The 14,176-nt window shown below is 44.8% G+C and overlaps 1 pseudogene; it reads left to right on the top strand.

Annotated features, from left to right (window-relative positions):
- The first annotated feature begins 1,513 nt into the window (after positions 1–1,513).
- LOC101279227 (26S proteasome regulatory subunit 10B-like) lies at positions 1,514–2,611 on the top strand (annotated as a pseudogene).
- The last annotated feature ends 11,565 nt before the right edge of the window (positions 2,612–14,176 follow it).

Here is a 14,176-nt window from a genome sequence, read left to right as displayed (position 1 = left end):
AAAACAATTCTATTTCTATGTACTAGAAAGAATCAATCAGGAATTCATATTTTTAAAAAACACTATTAATGATAGCATGAAAAATATAAAATACTTATCAAAAGTTTGAATAAAAGATATACAAGGCTAGTACCTCAAAAACTTCAAAACATTGCTAACAGAAATGATAGAAAACCAAATAGATGGATAAATATACCATGTTTGAGAATTGGCAAAATCAATACTAAGACAGCAATTCTCACCAAATCAATCTGTAGATTCAATCAATCTCAATCAAAGTCCCAGAAGGTTTTTTTTTTTTTTTGGTAGAAGTTGACAACTTGATTTTAAATTTTATATTAAAATGCAAAGGACCTTGAATACCCAAAATAATTTTGAACAGGAAGAACAAAGTTGGAGGACTTAGACTACTTGATCACAAGATTTATTATAAAGCAACTCTAATCAAGGTAATGTGGCATCTGTATAAACATACATCAGTGAAATAGAATGGAAGGTCCAGAAATAGATCCATATACCTATGGTTAATTAATTTTCAACAAAGGTGCCAAGGGAGTTCAATGGAGAAAGGATAATCTTTTCAAAAAATGGTTCTGGAACAGTTGCATATTTGGAAGTAAAAAATGAACCAGATCATTATCACATCACACCATATATAAAAATTAGCTCAAAATGGATCATAGATCTAGATGTAAAAGCTTAAACTATAAAACTTCTAGAAGAAACCATGAGAGAAAATCTTAGTGATCTTATATTTGGCAAAAAAAAAAGAAAAAAAAAAACTAAATAGGAAACAAAAGGCATAAACTATAAAAGAAAAAATAATTTAGTTGGTTTCCAGCAAAATTAAAAACACTTGCTCTTCAACAGATACTGTTATAAAAATGAAAAGGCATGTCACAGACTGAAAATATTTGCAAAACAGAATCAACAAAGAATTTTTATGTAGGATATATTTTTTTACATGTATAACTCAATAGTAAGACAAATGGCCCAATGAAAATGGTAAAAGATTTGAACTGACATTTCACCAAAGAAGATGGCAAGTAAGTGCATAAAAAGATGCCTTACATCATTAGTCATTAGGAAAATTCAATTCAAAACCACAATGAAAAAAAAAACACACAATGAGATACCACTTCACAACCACTAGAACGGCTCAAATTAAAAAGAGTGACCACTCCAAACGTTAGTGAGTATATGGGGCAACTGGAACTTTCATACTCTGCAGGTGGGAATATAAAATAGTATGGTCACTTTGGAAAACAGATAATAGTTGCTTAAAAAGTTAAAAATAGTTTCCCGGGGCTTCCCTGGTGGCGCAGTGGTTGAGAGTCCGCCTGCCAATACAGGGGACACGGGTTCGTGCCCCGGTCCGGGAAGATCCCACGTGCCGCGGAGGGGCTGGGCCCGTGAGCCATGGCCGCTGAGCCTGCGCGTCCAGAGCCTGTGCTCCGCAACGGGAGAGGCCACAACAGTGAGAGGCCCGCATACCGCAAAAAAAAAAAAAGAAGCTGCTGGAGCACAAGGAGATGGACAGCCGTCTCAAGGAGTTAAGGGAACAATTAAAAGAACTTGCCAAGCAGTATGAAAAGTCTGAAAACGATGTGAAGGCCCTACAAAGTGTTGGGCAGATTGTGGGTGAAGTACTTAAGCAATTAACTGAAGAAAAATTCATTGTTAAAGCTACAAATGGACCAAGATATGTTGTGGGTTGTCGTCGATGGCTTGACAAAAGTAAGTTGAAGCCAGGAACAAGAGTTGCTTTGGATATGACTACACTATCATGAGGTATTTGCCAAGAGAGGTAGAGCCACTGGTTCACAACATGTCTCATGAGGACCCTGGGAATGTTCCTTATTCTGAGATCGGAGGGCTATCAGAACAGATTCGGGAATTAAGAGAGGTAACAGAATGACCTCTTACAAACCCATAATTATTCCAACGTGTAGGAATAATACCTCCAAAAGGCTGTTTGCTATATGGACCACCAGGTACAGGAAAAACACTCATGGCGTGAGCTGTTGCTAGCAAGCTGGACTGCAATTTCTTAAAGGTTGTATCTAGTTCTAGTATAGACAAGTACATTGGTGAAAGTGCTCGTGTGATCAGAGAAATGTTTAATTATGCCAGGGACCATCAGCCATGCATCATTTTTATGGATGAAATAGATGCTATTGGTGGTCGTCGGTCTCCTGAGGGCACTTCAGCTAATAGAGAGATTCAGAGAACTTTAACGGAGCTACTGAATCAAGTGGATGGATTTGATACTCTCCATAGAGTTAAAATGATCATGGCTACCAACAGGCCAGATACAGTGGATCCTACTTTGCTTCGTCCAGGCAGATTAGATAGAAAAATACATACTGATTTATCAAACGAACAAGCAAGGTTAGATATATTGAAAATCCATGCAGGTCCCATTCCAAAGCACGGTGAAATAGATTATGAAGCAATTGTGAAGCTTTCTGATGGCTTTAATGGAGCAGAACTTAGAAATGTGGCTCACTTAGAAAGGTTTGTACTGAAGGAAGTATGTTTGCAATTCTTGCTGATCATGATTTTGGGTAGGTCTGGCTTACAACATCCCTATTTCCTGGCACTCCTGTGAGTGATGCTTGTAAAGCTAAAAATGGAGCATAGCACAGCAGTGACATTCAACAAACAGTACCTGAGATCTGGTCACTACAGGACCACACAGGTAGATGCCCTCTGTTTTCAGCCCAGGATCACCCTCTCAGCACAGAAGCTCTGCCTCAGTTTACATGCAAGGTCTCTCTTCCCTCCTTGATTACCGGAGAACACCTACTTCCCTGACTCCTGACCAAGGATGGATTCTTCCTATCACCTCTGAAGAACTACATCTTAAAGAGGTAGGAAGAAGTTGGCCCTGGAGCCAGACTGGTTTGAATTTCATCTGAGTCACTCGTTAGCTGTGTTATCCTGGACAAGTGTCATAACTTCTCTGAGCTTCCAATTTCTTATCCGCCTGATGGGGATAACAACCCTACCCACTTCTTGGGATTGTGGTGAGGGGTTAATGGGCACCGGATGTACAGGCTCCTTGCACACTGACTGGCATACTGGATGTGCTCAATAGATGTCTGTTCTCTTTTCCTCTTGCTATTCCCATGTACTCTATGCAAACACTTTCATTAGAGGCCCCTAAAAAGTCCTATCTTACCCCAGCCCTTTCTATAATCTTGGTAGCAGATTGGCATAGCTATTTAAAAGGACAAAAATCAACATTAACTTTCTCAACAGTAATAAAAGAAAATAATGGCTAACTGTATTGTACGTAAAATCAGTCCCAGTTCACGCCCCCATGCCGCTTACAGTCTAGCGGGAAAGGACATTGATCCACAGACCGCAGATCTGGGCATGAGAGGTGCCTGTGACAGCTCATATACTTCTCAAAAGGGCCTCACGAGATGGACGCTATTATTATATTGACTTTTCAGATGAAGAAATTGAGACTCAGAGAAGTTACAATTCTTGTTCAGGGTCACCTGATGAATAAGAAGCAGACTAGGATTTGAGCCTAGATCCTTCTTCCCAACCTCCAGTTGTGAAACAAATATAGGGATGGTAGATGGACCTCAACAAACTTCTAAAAGATAGAATCCCTGCTGGGCAGAGGCTGACCATTTAAAATTTTCAAATAGGAGTCAGCTTCAGTTATTAAGACTGTTGTTGAGATGTATCTGAGAAGGCTGGAGGGAGGACAGACCCCCCAAAGAAGCCAGCATTGTGATACTTTGTTTCAAAAAGCAGGATCTTTCAGAACTGCAAGTTCCAGGTAGCAGAGGCTGAAGTGGCATGTGGTCTAACCCTTCTGCTTCACAGATGAGTAAAATGAGGCACAGAGAAGGCAAGAGACTTGTTGAAGATCACAAAGAAATCTCCTTAGCAACTGGTTTCTCCCCGTGTCTATACATCAACCCCAGGAAAGACTCTTATTGGCTCTTTTGGGATCACATGCTCATCCTTGTACCAATCACTGTTGCCAGAGGGCAGCTCTAGCACCTTGAGTGACAGCTCCACCAAAACCAACCGACTGCTCTTGCTTGAGATGTCAAAGGACTGGCTCCTTCTCAGGTCCTGGGTGGGAATGTTACATCTTCAGAGAGGCCTTCTTCTACCATTCTACCCAAAGAACACTCCTCCCTGACCCTGTTGTCACTTTGATTTTTCTCCAGAAGACTTATTACTCTTTGATATTATTTATTTTTCATTTTTTATTAGAATATAAAGAAGCTCCTTGAAAAGAGGGGCTTTGTCTGATTTCTTGACCACTGTATCAAGTGTTTAGAACAGGACTTGGCATATAAAGGTGCTCAATAAATATTTTTGAATTAAAAAAAAATGAGTAGGGGAGAAGTTTCCAAATGATCTGGAAGAAGACAAAAGGCAAAGCATGCTGGACGGACATACACCACCCACAGCAGCCACCAGTGAATTCTCAGTGATTCATCTTTAGGGAAATCAATAAAGCAACTACTGTTTCAGCGAGCAGTAAATAAATAAATAAAAGTCAGTGGTAGGTCTGTGATCTCTGGTTTCTCATCTGTCTCACTGACTGGCCTGGGACCCTCTGCTTGCTTAGCACTTACTAGAGCCTGGCAGATAGTAGGTGCTGAAATAAGGGTTTTGGATGAATAAACCCAACAGTAATATCTTAGTCTGTGTTTCTGAAACATCGATGTGCATTCAAATTACCTGGAGATTTGTTAAAATGCAGATTCTGATTCAGTAGGTCTGGGTGGAGCCCGAGAGTCTGCATTTCTAATAGGCTCCCAGGTGCTGTTGCTGCTGCTGGCATGAACCCCACTGTGAGTAGCAAAGCTCAGTCTATTACCAAGAAATCTGTGGGCATCTCACTATACAAACAGGTGAAATAAAGAGCCAAGAAGAGCCTTCCAGAAACAATAATGGTAGGGGGATCGGGAGACCCAGATTCTAGTCCCAGGTCTCCTGTCTATAAGCCCATGAACTTGGACAAGTTTCTGCAGTCTCTGAACCTCAGTCCCAGCTGCCAGGTCAGGACTCCCCAGCCAGCCCTTCTCTCCTCACACAAGGTGTCTGAGCTGCAGCATTGGGGGCAGGGCAGGGAATCTAAGGCGGAATCAGATCCAGCACTGGCCCCTCACCATCCATGAGCTCTAAGAATATATACTTTAGCCTGCCTTGCAAGGATGCGAGAGAGAGTTAAGATCAACATACATTGGAGAAAAGAATCCCTGAGCTCTCACCTCTGCCATCCAGCAGATTTTATACTTAACACTACTTCATAAATTCCCGCTATCCACATTCTGGTTGTTTTCAGTTTTCTAAGGCTGCTCCCTCGCGCTAGCCAGACCTCCCTCTTTAATACAGATCTTCTGAATCTCACCCCACCCTCTTCCTGGATAAAACCCCAAAAAAACCAAACACAACAAAAGACCCTCTTCTGCCTTTGCCTATGATTCACAAACAATAATAAAATGATAGCTTCACATTTATTACATAGACTATATTGGTATTTCCCCAAATGCAGTAAACATCAATTACAGCATGCATACACAGACAAGTGTCATTCTCATAGTTACATTATTAGCAGGTTACCAACTATTTGTGGTAAATGATACTGTCTTTCCGCTTAGGGTAGCAATGTGAAGTCTCCTTTAAATATAAACAAGATGAGTCTACAATAAGGAAAAGCAAATCAAAACCACAATGAGCTACCACTTCACACCAAGTAGAACAGCTACAATAAAAAAAAAATAATAGTAAGCGTTGAAGAAATTGTAACCCTTGTACAACAGTGTAACAGTTCCTCAAAAGGCTAAACACAGATTTATCATACGACCAGGTAATTCCACTCCTAGGTATACCCAAGAGAACTGAACACATACGTCCATGCAAAAACTTGTACACGAACGTTCACAGCATTAGTCATAATAGTGAAAAACTGAAAACAATCCTGCTGTTCATCAACAGATAAATGGATAAATAAAGTGTGGCATATCCACACAATGCGTTATCCAGCCGTAAAAAATAAAGTGCTGATAAATGCTGCAATGTGGATGAATCCTGAAAACATCATGCTAAATGAAAAAAGCCAGACCAAGACCACATATTTTTATGATTTCACTTATAAGAAATGTCCACAATGGGAAAATCCAGAGAGATAGAAAGTAGATCAGCGGTTTCCTAGGGCTGGAGGAGCGGTGAGCCGGGGAAAAATGCGGAGTGACTGCTAAAGTGTACAGGGCTTCTTTCTAGGGTGAAGAAAATTGGGGTGTTCAAAAACTGACTATGGTAATGCTTACACAGCTGTGAATATATGAAAACCACTGAATTGTGCACTTTAAATGGGTGAGTTGTATTGTGTGAATTATATATCAATAAAGATGTTATAAAATATCTAAAAATATTAGGTAATACTATAGGTGGCATACATATATGAAAAAAAGCATTAAGGACACAGATAAAGCAAAGTTTAGGAAACACTGGATTGGATCAGCAATCCTAAAAATCCTGAGGTAAATGTTGTTTTTTCCTGTTATACAGGAAAATGGACTCTTGAGAGGTGAGTGTTCATCCAAGAACGAAGAATTTTAAGTGGATTTCGAACCCAGGCTACTGACTCCAAAACCAGTGCTCTTATCTGACATGTTATACTGCTTCCTAGACTCCCAACCCTTGAATTTAGCTCCCATCCATACTTTTCCTGATGATGCCTCTCCCCTAATGGTGTCTCTCTGAGACTTCGGTCTGAACTACACCAGTGAGCATTACCTACAGCTTTGACCTATGTAATCAACAGACTATCACAGAAATGATGGTGTATAATTTCTGAGGCTAGGTTGGATCCCTTCCTTTGGAGAATACCAGCTGACACATTCTGAAGACAATCAGCCCTGTGGAAAGATCTACACAGCAAACAACTGAGGCCTTTTGCCAACAGCCATGTGAGTGCATCATGTTGGAAGCAGGTCCTCTAGCCCCATCAAGCCTTCTGACGACTGCGGCCCCAGCCCATCTCTTGACTACAGCCTCATGAGAAGCCCTGAGCCAGAACTACTCAGTGAATCTGCTCCTTATTTTCTGACCCACAGAAACCATAAGGTACTGTGTATTTATTGTTTTAAGCTATTAAGTTTTGGGGTAATTTGTTATGTAGCAGTAGATAACTAGTACACCCTATGACTAGTTCCTGCCAATGATATGTGAGCTGAAAAGTTACACACTACTTCCAGGTCCACGATACGAACGTGCCTTTTCTACTTTCTCTTCCCCTTCCCACAGAGCTCTTTCCTTTCCTCCCAGATATTTGCACACCCACGTTCATAGCAGCATTACTCACTATAGCCAAAGGGTGGAAGCAATCCAAGTGTCCATCAACAAATGAATGGATAAACAAAATATGACCCATCCATATAATAGAATAGTATTCAGTCTTAAAAAAGGGAAATTCTGGCTCGTGGATGAACCTTGAGGACACTGTGCTAAGTGAAATAAGCCAGTCACAAAAGGACAAAGACTATGTGATTCCAGTTACACGAGGTCCCTAGAGCAGCCAAAGTCACAGAAACAGGAAGTAGAATAGTGGTTGCCAGGGGGTTGAGGGAGGGAGAAGGGGGAGTTAGTGTTTAATGGGGACAGAGTTTCAGTTTGGAAAGATGAAAAGTGTTCTGGAGATGGATGGTGGTGATGGCTGCACAACAGTGTGAATGTCCTTAATGCCTTTGAAATGTACACTTAACAATAGTTAAAATGGTAAATTTATGTCACACCTATTTTATCATAATAAAAAATGTCATGATATGCCCAAAAGGTTGTTACTCCCTCTGCTGACTCCCTAAGCACCTGTGGTAAGGGCTGGGGCTTGTGGGCTGACTAACTCTTTTTCCAGCCACTGTTTGTGAGAGTCCTACTGCGGACAAAAAGACTGGGCACCCTGTATTTAGGATGCAGGTTCAGCTGCATGGGACAGGAACCCAAAACAACAGTGGCTTAAATGAGACGGAAATCCCTTTCTCCTGCACACAGTCTCTGGAGGCAGGTAGTGCACAGCTGGCATGGTGACTCAGCCCCGTGTAGTCATTCAGGGACCCAGGCTCTGCTCTTGCAGTCTGCCATCCCTAGGGCGTTTTTCTCAACCATGTGGCTCAAGGTGGCTTACCACCACGTGTATAGGATCCTAAGCTGCAGGGTGAAGAAGGGGCATGCCTCCTCTCTTTAAGACACTGTCATCTGGGGTCTCTGTCCTAGAAGTGGAATGCCATTGCTGCCTAATGTATGTTCCATCCCCAGCATCCCCCAACAGGATGTCGGTGGTTTTCTGTCTTGTCATGGCAGCCGTGGAGGAGATCGGCAGAGATCTTGTGAGCCCCATGTTGAAACTAACAGAGCCCCAACATGGGTGGAACCTGGATCCCTGTATCACTGCATGGAAGGCTGCCTCTCAAACATCTGATAGAGCTTTGCATACTGAGAGTAAACCTCAAATGTGTGAAAGCACTGGGATTTCAGTGTTTATGTATTACGGCCGCCAGCATTCTCTTAACTAACACAGAGCTTCATGACTGGAGCTTGGGAAGTCAGATAACACAACAAGGCTGAGGCCAGATCAGGCAATGGGAAGATGACTTTGGAGCCAGGAGACCCAAATCCAAGCTCCCGCAACCCCACTTACAAGCTACGTGGGCCATTCAAACTCTTTTGGCCTGGTTCGCTCAAATATAAATTGGAGATGATGATAATACAAACCACACACTATTTGTGGTGTGAACTGAATGAGGGAATCTGCAAGAAAGACAGTTGAGAAAAATCTACTTGGGGCAGCGACAGACACCTGTCCCCTTGCCATTCTCTAAAGAGGAGAACAGATGGGCGTTTAGAAATGGGCACAGCACTCCGTAACTCACAGCTTGATGAGAAGCAAATGGCCCACAGCGGGGGGGCCTGATCTCTAAGTCATGGCTGAATATTCCGCCTCGGGCAGGAAGCTGTCTGTCTTGGGTTTGGCAATAGCTTTGATTCAAGACCTCAAATAGGTTCCTGAGAGTTTACTTGGTTAGGACTCAGACTGGGTTTACAGCATAGACCAACGTTTTCCCCAGGCAGCCCAAGAATGAGGGTCTGGACCTCTTCTCGTTATATCTCAACAGGACAGCACTGGTGCAGAAAAGCTGGGATACTCACGCTCTGGCTGCCACTCTGCGGAGTATGGCCACCGCGGGTGCTCACAGCGGCATCTAAAGCACAGATGCTTCAGGGACTGGGCAGAGCACGTTACACTGTGAAGAGGCTGGCTGCCATGTAACAGTGAGTGGCTGCTGCTCTGAGCTATGTAGCAAATCGGGCGTGCTTACCGGCTCCTTTCAGCCCACAGCTGAACTAAAGGCTCGAATCTGAATTCATTGCCTCTGTGGCTCCAGTTTTTCTAGCCCAGTGCTAACATAAATATGTCACATAAGTAATTTAAAATATTCCAGTAGCCACATTTAAAAACTATAAGGAGAAAGATGAAATTCACTTTAATCTTATATTATATTTAACCCAATAGATGATTCTGATCACCAGTTCCAATATGTGTGGGGTTTTTCCACCCCACCAAGCAATTCTCAGACACCAGCTGGGTGTCCTACCATTCAGCTCAATTCAACACTATCTGATGCGATAGCATCAGATTCCACGGGTTAAGGGCTCTGTCCCATAAGACTGCACCCTCCCCCCTTTCAGACGCCCATCACAAGTCCAGGCTGTCACCTGTGCTTCTGACCAAGAGGCTATAAATCGCAGGATCCCATGCCCCCCTCCTTGCGTTTGATTACTTTGCTAGAGTGGCTCACAGAACTCAGAGAAACAGTTTACTTACTAGATTATTGGCTTATTACAAAGGGATATAACTAAGGAACAGCCAGATAGAAGAGATGCATAGGGCAAGGTATGGGGAAGGACGTCTCCCTGTGTTCACTGATTCAGAAGTTCTCCCAACCCCCGTCCACTTGGGTTTTTATGGAGGCTTCCTTATATACGCACAATTCATTGGCCATTAGTGATTAATTCAAACTCCAACCCCTCTCCCCTCCCTGGGATCAGGGAGTGGGAGTGAAAGTCCCACCCCTCTCTTAGTGGTTGGTTCCCTGGCAACCAGCCCTCATTTTCAGGTGTTTTCCAAAAGTCACCTCACTAACAAAAACCCAGTTGTGGTGGAAAGAGACTTGTTACGAATAACAAGATACCATTTCCCCTTTATGGCTCTCAAGGACTTCAGGGACTGAGGACAAGAGACCAAATATGACAAAAGATGTTTCTGTTGCCCTTTTCATTCAGGAAATTCCAAGGGTTTTGGGTGCTGTGAGCCAGGAACTGTGGATGAAGACCATATATATATGAGAACTATAGTTTGGTCATCTGAACGATCAAATACATATTTCTTATAAATCACAATATCACACCCACAAATCCAAAAAATCATTTCAACATGTAATCAATGTTAAAAATATTGGTGAGCTATTTTACATTCTTCTTTTTTACACTAAGCCTTCAAAATCTGGAATGTGTTTTACATCTCCAGTAGGACCAGCTACATTTAAAGCACTTAGGAACCACGTGCAGCTGGCGGCTGCTCTGTTGGACACTTCTGTTTTAGGTAGTTGGCATCCCCCGAACCCACCGAGCATCTCCACACCTCCGTGCCTTTGCCTACACTGTTCCTTCTACTTGCCACAGCCTCCTCTCCTTTGCCCATCTGAACACCTACTCATACTTCAAGGGCTTAGCGCAAATGTCACCTCCTCCCTGAAGTCTTATGCAACCCCCTAGGATGCTCCCATAAGACCTTGTTTCCCCCTCTATTCGAGTGCCCACCATGCTGGATTATGTTTAACTTGTTGAAAGGCCAAGACCACTTCTGAACCAGCACCTTGCTTGCTAAGCACCTTGCTTAGCACATGGCAGACCCTAGGGGCCACTGTGGGCTCTCTCTGGGATGAGGGTGTTAGGGCACAAGGAAAATTTCGTTAAAAGTTCCCCAATAATTTTTTTTTTTTTTTTTGTGGTACGCGGGCCTTTCACTGTTGTGGCCTCTTCCGTTGTGGAGCACAGGCTCCGGACACGCAGGCTCAGCGGCCATGGCTCACGGGCCCAGCCGCTCCGTGGCATGTGGGATCTTCCCGAACTGGGGCAAGAACCCGCGTCCCCTGCATCGGCAGGCGGACTCTCAACCGCTGCACCACCAGGGAAGCCCCTTTTTTTTTTTTGGTAATGGATCACAAAAAAGAAAGTGGTGTATAAAATGTTGCTTGGGATATCATTGTTACCAGAGAAACGGACCCAGAGAGCTATGATTTGGGGCTGGACATATCGTTAATAGTCATTCAGTTCTTAGTGTATGGTCCTCACAGGAAATATTTGAGGAACCTTGATATACAGCTATAAGGCACTGTATATCTGGGGCCCATGGGGAGCGTAGCAGTCTCCCAGCTGGGTAACCCAGGGTCAGGGTTGACGTGTGTCGTAACAGGATCAGGGCCACCATGTTGCACAATTCTCGAGTGACAATGTGAATGGTGCCGCTGGAGCTGAGCACACACAGCCTGTTGTCAGATGCAGTGGTTCTGGAAGCCCCACCTGTAGGTAAATGTACGCATCTTGATATGCCACTGGCTTTAGACACCTGAGGCAGGATAACGGGGAGATTAGGTACAAGCACAGGGAAACTCGGAAGTGAGGAACCAGTTGCGTTCACAACACAGATGCTGCCCAATTCCAGAAGGGCTGCAGCTCAGAGTGCAAGTGTAAAATCAGGGTTTGGGAACTTAGAGTCTCCTCCAGAAATGGCCCAGATGGGGACTCCTCTTCCCGGGTTGGCATCCAGGATATAATGACTAAGTTTTGAGCAAATGTTCTCAGGCTTAGGTGAGGAAGAGGACATGGACTTCCTCCTCTGTCCCCTCCTTTTTCTGCTTAGATCAAACAGGGAAAGACAAAGTTCATGTGGGTGAAATCACTGGCTAGAAGAGGACTGCAATCAAACCTGGCAGGTCAAAGAGTATCATCACAAAACTGAGATCGAATTCTGGCTCCACTGTGTGAGTGTGGACAAGGTGCTCAACGTCTCTGAGCTTCAGTTCTGTTATCTGTAGAACAAAGATATTACCATCCCTACCCCACAGTGGTGTCACGCAGCATAACAGAGAAGGGCTGCGGGAGGGCCCAAGCGCAGCCTGTGATAAGCATATTGGTCAGCTTTGGCTGTGGAACAAGCCCCACTGTCTCCTTCTGGGGCTGAGGCTGGTGGGGGGGCAGCAGCCACGTGGGCTGTGTTCTCACAGCAGTGTCAGCGGGTAAGAGGGCAAACCCAACTGTGCAAGCACGTGTCAAACCGCCAGTGTGAATCACGTGGCCGAGGCCAAAACCAAGGCAAGAAGCAGGACAGTCTGTCCATCAGGGGGCCATGGCAAGAATGAGGCTGTAGACACAGTTACGGGGGAGTGAAGAGTCAGGACCGATCATTCAATCTACTACAGTATACAGACAGAGTCATCATCTACTCACGCTCATTTCAGTTCTTTCAGCATTTCCTTCCGATCACAGAGGGCTGTGCCAGACACTGTGGCAGAAGATACGCAGACGGAGCAAAGACTTAAGAGATCGCTAGAGGTCAAGGGGAGGGCAGCATTGCCAGCAGGCCTCCCCCATCCTTCCATCTGAATTCTGGCCTTACCAGTAAAGACCTTGCCCGAAGCCAGCACTGAGGGCACTTAGGGAAGAATGCTTCTACAGGGACCTTCCCCAGGGCCATGTCCTAGATCTGGTGTGGAAGGATGGCAAAATGATGCCTCATGCTGGAAGGTTGAGTCATCAAGGAGCCCTGAGAGTTTAGAGGTAGAGAAAGCATTTTAGAATTCATGAAGAAGGCGAGCATTAATCTGGGCTTGAGGGAATGAGCTCCGTCGGATGAGCAAACAGGGGTGTTCAAGAAAGGGAAGGACTTGAACAAAAGTGTGTGAGCCTCTCCTGTACTCAGAGGCTCAAGACAACAGGCACTGACTATTACAGCTTTTAAGTCAGGAGGTGGGAGGTGGGCTGGCCCAGGCTGGGTTTGCTCATCCCTCTGTGGGGTGCTGCAGGCTCTGCTTCAGTCTGTGGGCACCTCAGCTGGGGCAGTTCTGCTCTGTGTGTACCTTGTTTTCCTCCTGGATCAGCAGACGGACCAGAAACATCCTTTTTCCTGTTCACCAGGTGAACAGAAACACAGTCTCTCGAGGCTTGGAACTCACACGTCATCTCTTCTTCCTCGCTCTAGTGGCCAAAGCAAGTCAGATGGCCGAACTCCAGGGCTGGGAGTGTCCTGAAGAAGTGAGTGGCTAATGGCGTGATCCAACAAAAGATGAAGAATTGAGATTCTTGAGGCAGACTTATTAAAAAAAGGATGGTGGTAATAATGAGGCAAGGTGTTTCTGGGAAACCATGCTCTCTCTGACTCTCATGATTGGGAAATCCCATCCCTAAGTCCCCCCCACGGTGTCCCTGCCGTGTGCTGCATCCAGCTTCCACTTTGACATCTCCGGCTCTGAGAAGCTCACCGCCTCCTGGAGCAGACTATTCAGAATGGACAGTTTGCAGGAAGTTCTTTCTGGTACCGAACGCCTTTTTGCTTCCTCTCTTTGATCCTGGTTCTGCCATGTAGGTTTTTGGTCCAGCAGCCGTTCACATGATTGAGGACAGTGCTCTGGTCCCCCAACGAGCCAGCAGTGGGCACACCTGCACAAAGTGCAGCAGGACCATCACCCCACGGTGGGGTGCCAGAGCTCCACCAACCAGGAGACGCACCTGACAGCTTCCCTTCCCTTGCCCTCCATATGCAGTCCCAGGCTGAGTCCTCTGGATTTCACCCCTCCCCAGCCCCCCACCCCCGCCATATCACTCTACTCCACTTTCTGCTGTCGCTCTCCACTGTCCCCTCCCTCCTCTAAGCTGCCATCAGCTCTGGCTGGGACCACTGCAGTAGCTTCTTCACCGCCCCCACCCTGCCCCATAATCCACTGTTCACACTGCAGTCAGTCACAGTAATCTCATTATAATGCAAATCTGCTCATGTTGCCCACTGCTAAAAACTCTTCCCTTTCAGGCACATCCTGTTGCACTCTGTGCTCCAGCCCCAGCCCTCGAGATCACTACT

Source organism: Orcinus orca, chromosome 10, assembly GCF_937001465.1.
Source record: "Orcinus orca chromosome 10, mOrcOrc1.1, whole genome shotgun sequence".
Classification (NCBI taxonomy): Eukaryota; Metazoa; Chordata; class Mammalia; order Artiodactyla; family Delphinidae; genus Orcinus; species Orcinus orca.
This window is presented reverse-complemented; position numbering and strand designations above follow the sequence as displayed.